The sequence below is a fragment of the Xenopus tropicalis genome, chromosome 9 (genome assembly GCF_000004195.4).
Source record: "Xenopus tropicalis strain Nigerian chromosome 9, UCB_Xtro_10.0, whole genome shotgun sequence".
Taxonomy (NCBI): domain Eukaryota; kingdom Metazoa; phylum Chordata; class Amphibia; order Anura; family Pipidae; genus Xenopus; species Xenopus tropicalis.
In genome coordinates, this window is record NC_030685.2 from 25,347,662 (window position 1) to 25,360,553 (window position 12,892).

The following is a 12,892-nucleotide window of genomic DNA, read 5'->3' on the forward strand; positions in this document are numbered from 1 at the left end:
TTCATAACCATGATTTTTGAAGAGCTTTTTTTTTTAATTTATATGTCTACATCTCTTTTAAGACAAATATATTTGCACAATGTAATATACTAGAGCATTCCAAATGTTTCCATTGGCAAAATGTTAGGTGTGAAAAACTGTAATGCAAAACCCATGATAGCTATGGGTAAAACTTTTCAGTTTGAAGCCTAGGGTTGCCAACTATTTAACCAGCCTTGCCCCTACAAATGATACTTGATGGAACCTGAAACTTTATTAATAGGACAGAATCATATATAGGAAGGCAGATATGTTTTCTGGTATAGGTGGCAACCCTAGCAGAACAAAGCTCAAAATAAAATTTTGCCTTGTGCATGATAAGTTCCCACAACACCAAGGATGTGCATGAATGAATGAAATGTCTCCAATAATATTAAAAGACCAAAATGGTACATTGATTTTTGTCATTCACACTTCTGTGAGTAATGTGACAAATTATGGCACTGAGCAATTATGACATCATTACATACAATTTATAAGGATCTATTTTACAGGATATTTGTAGCTCTTGAAAGATACCTATAAACAGGGCCGCTGCTGGCCAAATGGGTGCCCTAAGCAGAAATTTACTTTTGTGCCCCCTCCCCCATAAACAGTGCCCCCAATTGCCCCATAGACAGTACCCCCATAGACAGTAGCCCCCACACACAGTGCCCCCAATTGCCTCATACACAGTACCCCCCATAGACTACACCCCACACAGTGCCCCAATAGAAAGTGCCCCCATACACAGTGCCCCAATTGCCCCCAAAAACAGTGCCACTGCCCCCAATTGCCCCATAGACAGTACCCCCCATAGACAGTAGCCCCCACACACAGTGCCCCCAATTGCCCCCATAGAAAGTACTCCCAACAGACCAAATCATCGTCAGCGGCTCCTTCTCTCTTATGCCGCGGCAACAGGCACAGGGGCGATTCTGGACATATCGCCGCCTGAGGCGGCTCCTGGATGCCGCCCCCCCCCCCCGCTCCCCAGCGCTTACCTTCTGAGCGCAGGAGCGGGTCCGGGGGCGGTGAGATCGCTAGTGCAGAGAGTGCAATTGCGCTCTCTGCACTAGAAGAGCCGAATTTCCGGTTTAAAAACCAGAAATTAGGCTCTTAAAGTTACCAGGAGCGGCTTTTTGCCGCCCCTGGTAACTGGGGCGCTTCTGCCGCCTGAGGCGAGTTTCTCAACTCGCCTAATGGCAGAAGCGCCCCTGAACAGGCACTTCTATAAGGTTGCGCCTCGTCACTGATGTGTGACGTCATACGCACGGCCGCAACCTAAGAGAGAAGGAGCCGCCGCCGATAACTTGGTCTGTTGGTGCCCTACGCAGACTGCATACTCTGCGTGTAGGGAGCGGCGGTACTGCCTATAAAAGATACCTACACTGCTCTACTACTTTGTATAAGCATTCCCAGTGGTTGCTACAGAAACAGCAAAACTGCAGGGTTTATATGTACTATATTAGTGTACAAAGGCAGTTCAAGGTATATGCAAATAACAGTTTGCTCAGCAAGGACCATAAGCTTAGAGCCTGTTCATCATGAAGCTACATTCAGATCTAAACATGTTGCCTTTATTCTTATTGGATTTTGCTTTTTTGTGTTGCAACAACACCTTAAATCAGGTGTAGCTTGTAATGTAGATAGTGGAAACCAGCTCTGCGTGTTGTCTTTGGTATAGAGAAACCCACCATCCACCCTGGCTGTTTTATTTGCATTAAATATATGAAAATGTGGTCAAAACACAGCATCTCAGCATCTAGCTGTAATTTATGGTAATGACATGCTGAATTATGGAATAACAATGGCTATACATCAAACGGTAGCTGTGTATCAGTATGTTCTGCTGTGTTAAGTGTTCATTGTGTACCCTGGCAAATTATTCACTGAAAGCAAACAAAGCCCAAAAGAACTTTATCACCAACAGACTGCAATATGCTAAATAACAGTTTCTGAGGAATTATGCTAAAGAAACACTACTACCAAATAAAAGAGAGAAAATTGAATAAACTATACAATGCAAAACACTCAAAGCAGCGTGATTTCTAATTAGCGCCTACTACTGAGTAGGAATCTAATAAGGCCCAAGGGCTGCTGATACAGCTTGGTGATGCTGAATTAGGAGTACAATAATGTATCCCAATCATGAGGTTCCAGAGTGTCATAGGTGCGTGCACTATTGTGCCTAGTGACCATCACTGCCTTGCTAATTGTGTCAAGATCATGGTATAGCTTTGCCTACTTTATTCCGTTCATGCACAGGGCATAGTACGAGTAGTTGAATTGTACATAGTAAATTAAAGGGTGATTAGTCGCCACAATTGGATTTTAAAAATTGTGACAATTATTGCCCCATCTGTCTCCGCCATTAGCATCTTTTCTCCAGTTTAAACAAACCTAACTTGGCCAGTCTTTCTTCATAAATGAGACTTTCTTTACCCCTTTTCTGTATTATCCCATTCAGGTCCAAATTCAGTAAATTAGAATTACACAGTTGGGAGTTAAACCAAAACTATTGCTCAACTCATTGATGTTTCACAAGCAACGCTGATGGGCGTACAGAAATGTAATTGATTGTGGCACATATTAGTTAATAATATATAGTGTTTCCTTTATTTTGGTTTCTACCTGTATGTAGCTTATATCACTTTTTAAGCATCTGTGACCATGTACAGCTCTCATGTTGCCACCCAAATATCAGAAGCAAGGTCCAGATTGGCACACTCCTGCTCACTGATTAGTGTCAGGTGGCCAATGACGCAACCAAACATGGTGGCCACCAACCTCACCACACAGGTCTGGGAGAACAGGGACATTTTTGGGAGTGCCTTTGATACAGTTTTTGGGGGGGGGGTGGGGTGGTGGTAGAGTTTACAATGTTTTAAATGGTTACAAAATGGGGATTCAGTTCTTCTTTAAGGGGGAACCAAGTCTGTAAGTGCAATGGGCAACTTGCACTTTACACTGCAGTCAGTTGCATGTAAAATCCCTTTAATTGATTTGCATCAAATTGTGTCCCTTGCACCTGCCTATAGTTAAACTCAGTCGCTCAGTTCTTCCTGGTCTCCATTCCGAAACCTGCACTGTTGCACTGATTGACACAGGGGAAACCTGGCACTACCGGCACCTCTGGACCAGGTGGTAGCTCCAGGAATCCCCCTTGCGCCCTTCCTCAGCATTCTCAATGATGCTGGAATTCTGGAAAAAAAGCTGCCTTTTGGGTGATTGCTCAAAATTGCACTTTGCTCATTGTACTTGCAGACGTAAAGAAGCTCTCTCTCTCTTTTATATATATATATATATAGTATGTTGCAAGAAGACAGGCACTCACGTATAAGTAGGTCCAAGGGAGCCTGGGTGCAGTCCCAAAATAACAGATGGAGTAGCTGTAGAGAGAGTCCGCACTCACAGGTCTTAAGAAAATATAGAAGTTTTATTCAAATCAACATCTAACGTTTCGGCTGCATCCACAGCCTTTCTCAAAGACGTCTTTGAGAAAGGCTGTGGATGCAGCCGAAACGTTAGATGTTGATTTGAATAAAACTTCTCTACAGCTACTCTATATATATATATATATATATATATATACATATATAAAATTATCTAAGTGGCCTAGCATGGCATCATGTTGAAGTTGTGTCTGATAATAGAAGCTTTTAAAATAATAACTGCTGTTGTCCTTCTGTTATGTTTTTTTTCTGCAACAATTCCATTGCCATCATATCAGTAAATATAGTAAAATATAATTTAGACTTCGACTCAAATCAGAACATAGTTAATCCAGGAAGTGGTTTGTCTTTTTCTTTTAATCCGCATTTGATATTGTCAAAGAGCGGATACTCTTCTTCCATCTCTATTATTCGCTGTTAATTAAACTGCAAGCTTCCTGAAAGACTTCCTGCCAGATTCACACTAAGCAAAGACTCTAAGCTGCAATTCCCAAACTGAGGATAACGAGACACTCCCCAAGCACGCACCAGATGTGCCCGATGTATGAATTCTTCCAGTTATTATTAGAACTTAATGGAGTTTTTCAATCTCTCTCCGTATCCTTCAGGCCACGTGGCCCATTGCCATTTGTTGCTACGAGCAGCTGCTGATGCAGGACATCTGTTCGGAGGCCTTACACCTGTGCCATTGGCTCTTAGCAAGGACTGCAAAATCCCAGACTGACTTAGATCCCTGTACTCCATCCATGTGACCTGAAAATCTGCTTGCTAAATGCTCACTTAGAACTATTGTAAAATATTTTGCTAGCCTGTTAATACATTTATAGCTGAATTTTCATATGAAATATGTTGCTATTTCAGACTTTTTCCCTGGAACTATCATTACTAAGATTGTTCCATTTTAATTAAATTTTAACATTTTATCTAATAAATATGTTTTTTGTTCATTTTAACTGCCCCCTGGAATTATATTGTTCATTTCACTGGATCTGTATTTTTCGAACACAGTTTTTAAAGAGAGGGATTTTGCGTATCAAAGATGAAGTGTGATATGATGGCCTGCTGTGGCATCAGACCATCCTGCAGTCTTAGCTGATCATAGTAAAGCTGGCCATGTACAGCCCAATAAAAGCTGCCAATACAGCCTGGAGGCCTGTGTCTGCTGATGCCCCTCTTGGTGCAAGGGTGAAGCATTAGCAAACAGATATTTTTTGTTTTTGACATCAAGCAAACACAGGCAGGCCTAAAATCAAAATAGGCTCTGGCATTTCAAGTACACAAAGGCACAAACAGCCCCCCACCAGATGACTTAATAGTGATTGTCTATGGCATATTACAGCAGCCCTTCTGGCATTTGCCAGAATCCACAAATTGCCAGTCCTGGCCTGGGCCAAGGTAATTTTCCTAATTCTAACCTTCTAGCTATATTTTTAGGAGCCCTTCCATTCTAGGTGCTTGTCCAAATCACAAAAAAACAATAGCAATTGTTTTTACATCTGAAAAGTTCAAACAAAAGAAGACAGATATGGCACCAATTATCTGGAATGCTTGGGACCTGTAGTTTTCCAGATAAGGAATCTTTTGGTAATTTGAATCTCCATATCTTAAGTCTACTAAAAAACAATTTAAACATTAAATAAATCTATTTGGATTGTTTTGCCACCAATATGGGTTTGTGCAGCTTAGCTTAGTTTAGTTACCATTAAGTATAAGCTACTGTTTTATTATAACAGAGAAAAAGGAAATAATTTAAAAAAATATATAATTATTTGCTTATAATGGACTCTGTGGGAAATTGCCTACCTGTTTTTCCTAACTTTCTGTATACCAGGTATCTGGATAAGGGTTCCCAAATTAGCCTATCCAATCACGCACTGCTATATAGAAAAAGCCAGTTAACAAAAATAGGCTGATAACAATGACATTAACAGTGACTATAGACCTTGTAATGTTAAGAAATGATGGTGAATAGTTATTATACTGTAACCCCTCTGCAGGAAGTTAAAAGGTCAAAACTGAGTGTTGCCACAACTATCTTATGGCAGTCTAAATTCCACATTGCCAGCCTTGCAGTTCCACTGTGAATTTTTCTGTTTGTATGACCGGTCAGCATAGTATTTATAGCGCGTGACCTGCACTTTACTGATTAACGTGGGAAAAGTTCCAACTGAGGTACCTGTGATGCTTTGACCCCTGAGCACCTTGTTTCTGCCAAGCAGCCAATATTACTTTCATAAATAACGCTGGGATTAAGACCCTGTTTGATGGCTTCATTGCTTCAAAGAGATACAGCTTATCTTATGGTGAAATCAGAACCCACATACGGATTCAGTGCTGTAGTGTGTCTACCAAATGCCTTGCAGATGCCTTAACTGACCAAAGAAAAACTACATTATTAACATGAACAGAAGCCATACTGTCAAATGCAGCGTAGAAAAAACACAGCATGAAATAGAGAAATGCTGCAGAATAGGATAGTGGTTTTGAAAAATTGCCCCAAGGCAAGCTTAACAGGTCAGGGTTTAAAGATGTTCTTTAAGCTTAGATGAAACAATTCGATTGCAACCAGATTTTTTTGATGAACTACTCTATGCAGAAATATTTGTATATCCTGGCCCATCAGCTGTGTCTTGACTGAATAATGATCAAGCAATGTTTCTACAGACTGGTTGCAGTATAAAAGCTTTTGGGATTTCATACCATATGCCTATGTTTCTCGTTACAAGTCGGAGGTTACAGACCCATGTCTGTATTATTGTAAATAATACAATAAGTATTGTAAAGCGACAAAAAAGGGCAAAAATAGAAAAGGAACTGACCGATCCCATTTTTGTAAGTATACCAACTGAAGTTAAAATCAAAATGCTTTGTTTACAGAGGAAAAAAGCAAAAGGGCTTTTTCTTAGTATATAAAATAGTGAAGCCAATATTGCAGGATTCATGCTGTACTACAGAAGGCTTAGTCCACAAACTGACAGTCACTGATACAGGATATAGTACTTAAACATCTAAGGGAAGTTAACATGAACAAGACTCTAGGGCTTTATTTCTGATTTTCTTAAACTGCTTTTCATCTGGTAGGGACCCAACAGACTGGAGGAAAGTTGATGTCATTTCACTCATTTAAAGTGGTCACCGCCTGGCAATTACAGGCCTGTAAGTTTAACATCTGTAGTTGGGAAGTTATTTGAATGTTTGCTAAGAGATCACATTCAAAAAAGGAAAATTTATGAAGGGGTGGGGCAGATGCAAAGCGAAAAAAAAATGACTCAAATTATTTTTCTTTCCACTTATTCCCATTCTACTTGTTAGCAGGGCCCATCTCCCATAGGGCCTAGATGAATGGTGGGATAATAATTGGGACCCAGGGGGGTAAGCGTCAGAAAACGGAGATAATATGAACGGAATGTAAAACCAAGGCAATCAGTTAGGTGGAATAAGCAGTTTTCAAGTGAAAGAGAATCCGAAGTTTATTTGAATTTTAAAATAAAAAAAAATTAGAAATGTTAGAATTTTAGTAATTGTCCATTATTCACGTTGTACCCAGGCACAAACCCGACAGAGTAATACACCCTCACAATTATACACATAGATTAGACTGCAGTAAGGGCCATGGCCCACAGGGAGACTAGTCATCTGTGGTTTATTCTTGGCTACCATGGGCAACTAATCTCCCTGAAATGGCTTCCTACCAGCAATAAAGTAAATAGCCGGTGGGAAGGCATACGCAGAACTATAGAGGAAGTAGACCCCGTTGCAGGGGGGCCCGGACCACAGGGTCTGCTTACTCTATAGCAATGTAGAAACCCCCCCTTTACAGTCACTTTACTACCTGCCACCAGGGAGTTGGGTGGCAGCAGGCATGAGATTGCGGTAGGGGGCGGGTAGTGGGTGTGGTCCTCGTAGGGATAGCTGTGCCAGGTTCTGTAAAGTTTAAACACATTTTTGGGAGTTTTGGGTTCTTGTTTTATGTGTTATTACAGTTTTGCTAATGAAGGTGAAATTGCCATGTACTGTTGCCATGCGCTGCTAAAAGTTGTGTGGGGGCAGCCATTCAAAAGGAGAAAAGGCACAGGTTACATAGCAGATAATAGATAAGCTTTGCAGAACACAGTGGTGTTTTATCTGTTATCTGCCATGTAACCTGTGCCTTTTCTCCTTTTTTCTAGCTTCAATGGCTGCCTCCACGGCTACACAGCAGCTTATTTATATAAACTATAGTAGATTTCCTGAAGCAAACACACCAGTTTTACCAGGGTGACAGTACATTAAATTTTAATTACTTTATTTTGTGTTGTTACTGTTCCTGCAAGTCTCATTTCCCCCAAGAGACCTCTTTATCTTATTAGTTACGATTGTATCTAAGTGCTGGTGTTGAGTATTCTGGACTCTCTGCCAAAAGCTACTTATGTAATTAAATTTGAGAAACCTTGGGTTTTATTAGCATTCAGTGCAGGAGATCAAAAGGAAATTAGGGACTTTTCAATAAGAATCCGGGACTGTGGGCTGAGCTGTTACAATCGGGAGGTATGGGTATGGGATCCCTTTTCGGAATCCCATTATTCAGAAAGCTCAAAATTACAGATAGAGCATCTCCCATTTTATGCAAACTAATTACAATTTTTCAAATTGTAATTATAAAACAGTACCTTGTACTTGATTTTAACTGAGCATGAATCCATACTGGCATTTGAGAAGATTGACTGTTAGTGATGTCCCATTCTACAGAGACAACAACAACAGGAGCACTCTAGTAGGTGTAAATGGCTAGTGTTTTCATATAGTTGCCTGAACAATGCCTCTCCCTCTGCCAGCTATATGGCAGCATAAACTCTTTCATAGATTACAAAATCAGCATTGCAGTCTGGGCTCTGTTTCTGTTTTAAAGTCATGAAACAAATTATCCCTCTGACTAATTTGGTCTATATAGGGAATTAAGCACTCATCATGCCAAAGGTATACCCTTTATTCCCACAACAACTACATATGATGGTGTAGGTGGGAGGACCCTAGCTATGTGTTCGCCTCTCATACAGGAAATACTCTTTCTTGTTATCTTCCCATTCTTATCTTCCTTGAGAAAACCCAGTCACCTCTACTTAGACATGCATGATCCTTCCTGCCCCTTTCTTAAGATTAAAAGGAAAATGTGCCCTATTTATAAAAATGGATTGCATTCATCAGTAAAACATGTATGGACTGGGTTTCCTGCACATAGTCTTTTTGCCTAAATAATTATATCATTACATTATAAATTCATTGCATAAATCTGCTTTAAGGTGGCCATACATGAAAAGGGGGATTTTGATGCCAAAATGTGAAAGTATGCACTTTTGAGTTGAAATCCGCCTTGTGTGCAGAAATAGGTGGTGGATACACACGGGGCATTTTCTCAACCTGTGTATAAGCTCAGGGCAAGAAACCAACCCTCCTCTCCAATCTGCTTTATGGTGTGTCTGCACCCAGTGATGCTGCATCAGCCTGGGTGCAGACAAACAGAGTGAATTTTGGCGGTGAAATGCCTGAATATGCATTCTCCATGTGTCTGCATGCAGACTGAGAAAATGCCCCATGTAACAGTAGCTGAAGACAGGGTGGAAGACAGAGGTTCAGACCTTATGCCTGGTAGGAAAAGGACTCAACAGGACTAGGGGCAAAAAGAGAACTACTTAACCTGCTGTTTATCAGAAAAAAACACCCTCTCAGTTGTTTTTTGTACAAAAAATGTAAATCATCGGTGGGATGGCATATGCGGCGGCGCGGAAGTTTCCTCTCAAGGCAATTCCTCTCAAGGCAATTTCCGCAATTTCACTGAAATTACGCCGCCGCGTATGCCATCCCACCAGCGATTTACATTTTCGCCGGTGGGATGGTATTTCGGGGAGATTAGTTGCCCGCGAACAGGGAGATTTGTCGCGGGCGACTAATCTCCCCGTGTGCCAGAGCCCTTAAAGGAGAATGCAAGTCAAAATTTAAAAAGCATACTGCCCAATAGCCCTCCTATTGTTTAGTAAAAACGCCACACTTTTGGCTCACCTAATCAAACATTTACTTAGTCACACTTACTTCACATTTTCTAGAACAGGCAGCCATCTCTAAAAAGGTATTCTCCCTTCCTTTCCCTCCTTGCTTCATACTGCACATGTGTTTCATTCCCTCCTTCTCCCCCCTCTGCCAGATCCACTTCTGATTGGCTGGTGGGTATGTGTAGCTCAGAACAGGAGACAGGATCAAGTTACACACATGCTCAGAGAATAGGAAGGCTGCCGCTGGCACCTACAGGAAGGGGAGAGAGATTTCAGTGATGTCACTGTAGGCTTCACACTGCTGTAGGCTGCCAGCACCATATCTCAGAGAAGCAAGCAGGGATCTGGGAATTTAGATATGCAGTAAGTACTTAAAGAGAATGCCTTTAGACTTACTTTTAATTTATATTAACCTTTCATTGTCCTTTAAGTAGAGGCCCAAATGGCACAGGACAGATAAGATAATGAAGTGATCAGATTATTTTCTGCATTAGTAAACAAAACATTGTTGGGTTATTTTATCCTGATTAGCCCAAGTCCACAAGTCAGGATGAGAGTGAATAGCATGTACATTTTTTTTTTAAATCAGGAATTTTAATGTCCTCTTTTAAACATACAGTGTTAAATCATATAGCCCACCAAGGAACCTGTCTTCTAGGGCCCACTCTCTTATAAATAGATGGAGTAGTATAGAGGTTACTGCCTTAAAATCTAGAAAGGGCATCCGATTTACTGTTTTTTGCTACTGGATATTAAAGGAAAACTAAACCCTAAAAAATATATGCATTGCAAGCAATTCCATGATAACATTTGAGAGCCAAAGCCTAAAAATGAATATTACTAGAAACACTGCACTTTATATACTGAACTTACTGTACCAGGCCAGAAGTTTCACAGCCCTATCACAATAAGTACTGTGCTCTACAGTTAACCCAGTACGCTTACTTAAAGCTCTAGTCTACCTTCAAAGTTGCCCACAAGGTCACCATCTTGGATCTTGTAAGGCAATCTTTTGAGTGTAGATGACCAATGATCGGCATGCTCTGGGCTGCTGTTGAGAAGCTAAGCTTAGGGATTGTGCAGAAAGTGAAGGTTCCTCACTTTCATAGAATCCAATGCTACATTGTTCAGACACAAAATGCACTGGTTTCTGAGATGCCATGTAATATCACTCTGAATTAATTACTAATTAGCCTTGTACAGTGGCTTTTCTTTTGTATATATACCATATATTGTAAGCTGGTCCAGCATGTTCTGGGAATCAGCAGAGCCCTTGGGGGGTTTAAAGGTCCCCATACACGGGCCGATTCTAGCTGCCGATATCGGTCCCTTAGACCGTTTCGGCAGCTAACTGGCCCGTGTATGGGCACCACCGACGGGCCTGCCTGACCGATATCTGGCCTGAAATTAATAAAAAAATCTAGTCAGATCTTGGATCGGCTCGTTAATGCGGTCCCCGGACTGTCTTTGCCTATACCCGTCGTTATAATTCAATCGTTTGGCCCCAGGGCCAAATGTTCGAATTAGCCTGGATTCTCCCGATATGGCCCACCCGTAGGTGGGGGATATTGGGAGAAGATCCCCATGCTTGGCGGCATCGCCAAGCGAGCGGATCTGAAGGTGTATGGGCACCTTTAGGCACAGATCTTTTCTTCTAAAGGGCTGTAGTGGCCCTTTTCCTTTAATTGTTGCATTGCTTTTGGTGATGTGAACCAAAAGACATTTTTTATGGGTTTAACTATGTGATCAGAGCAAGTATAGTAGGAAACCCATAAATAAAACAGCAGAGTATAGACAGGATAGTGGTGGGACCAAACAATGAATAAATCTTCTCTCTGGCTTCTAATTGCTTAAGCAGTGCTCAGAAACGTGCATGCAAAAGGTGTCAAAGGTGACGTGAAGCAGCAAGAGTTCCGCCAAAGGGTGCAGAGTGCACAATAAAGCTACAAAAACTGTGAGAAAAGGGGAAGTTAGAGAAAAAGAAGAAGAGTGGCATAGCACAGGAGGTTAAAATTAGATACATGGCCATGGTAAGGTAATTACTTATTGCTCTGTAGCTAGGCACAGGGCTGGTTTAAAAAGGGTCCTCTACCAAAAATTATTTTTTTCTGTAAAAGAAAATGTAATTCTAAGCATCTTTCCAATATACATTAAGTAAAATATTTCAGTGGTTTTAAAGGTATTTGTGAATGCAATTGCAATTGAAAGCAACACCTAACTGTTTACATTCCCTGCACTTTGGGCTCTGACTCCTAAAACAACGTTGCAAGCAAACTGAGGAGGAGACCTGAATCCTATTACATTGTTTTAAAAGTCAGACCCACGGAACAAAAACAAATGTAGCTTTAATATGCAATTTATCAATAAATATATACTGGAAAGTGTCTAAGAATTAAGTTTTCTTTCATTATGCAAAAAAAAAAAATTTATGGGTGGCGGTAGTCCAGAAAGGCATTTGTTACAAAGAACCAACATCAGGGGGACCCCTTATGAGGGAGCAGCATATTTAAGTAAAACTAGAAATGACGTGATATCGCATGATATTGATTGACATTACTGATTCATTTATGTTACCCCCTCAGATGGGAACCACGGTTTTCCCACATTGCCAGGGACCCCTCCTTTTTTAAATCATACATGTGGGTGACATTTTTGTGAGCCTAATCATTTCCTTATTTCCCACGGCAAATGAAACTCCCCCTCCGGTCCTAATGCAAAATCGCCTCCTCCTGATGTGATGCTCCTTCACAGTTCTGCTGCTTACACAAACACATACACACACTACCCGTAAATTCTGATTTTACCATGTTTTTTTTCCAGTATACAAACACCAAATACACTGACAAAAATAGCCCAACATATAATAAGCATCAGACTTGTTTGGATAGGAAACCACCTCCCTGGCTTTTTTAGGATTTTATTCTTTTCAGTGCAGTTTGTTTCCTGTGTCCATAGAAACTGTCATCACCAAAGAAAACAGAGAAGCTTTGAATGCTCTCCCCACCCTATGACCTTAATGGCACAAACAATTGAGACACACACCAGTAAAAAAACACACTGACAATTTCTGTGATATGATAGAGGTGATCCTGACAGCTCTAGCAGTATAGCTAACCAAAAACTCAAGCATAAAACTGACACAGATTTCAATATTAGTTCTCCGTACAAGTTGGCCCTCTTTACATGACAGTATATTATTTTTGTACCCCTACTTCCATTTACAATATAAATATATATATATAGTAAAATATATTTGTCACACTTATATGTAAATTGGTAAGTGTGGTGAACCTCGCACTACAGTGATTTTTAGGGTGCACAGTATTTATGAATAAGATAGCAGGTCTCAACTTACCGTTGCAAAGAAGGTAACACTAAATGTTGAACTGGGTA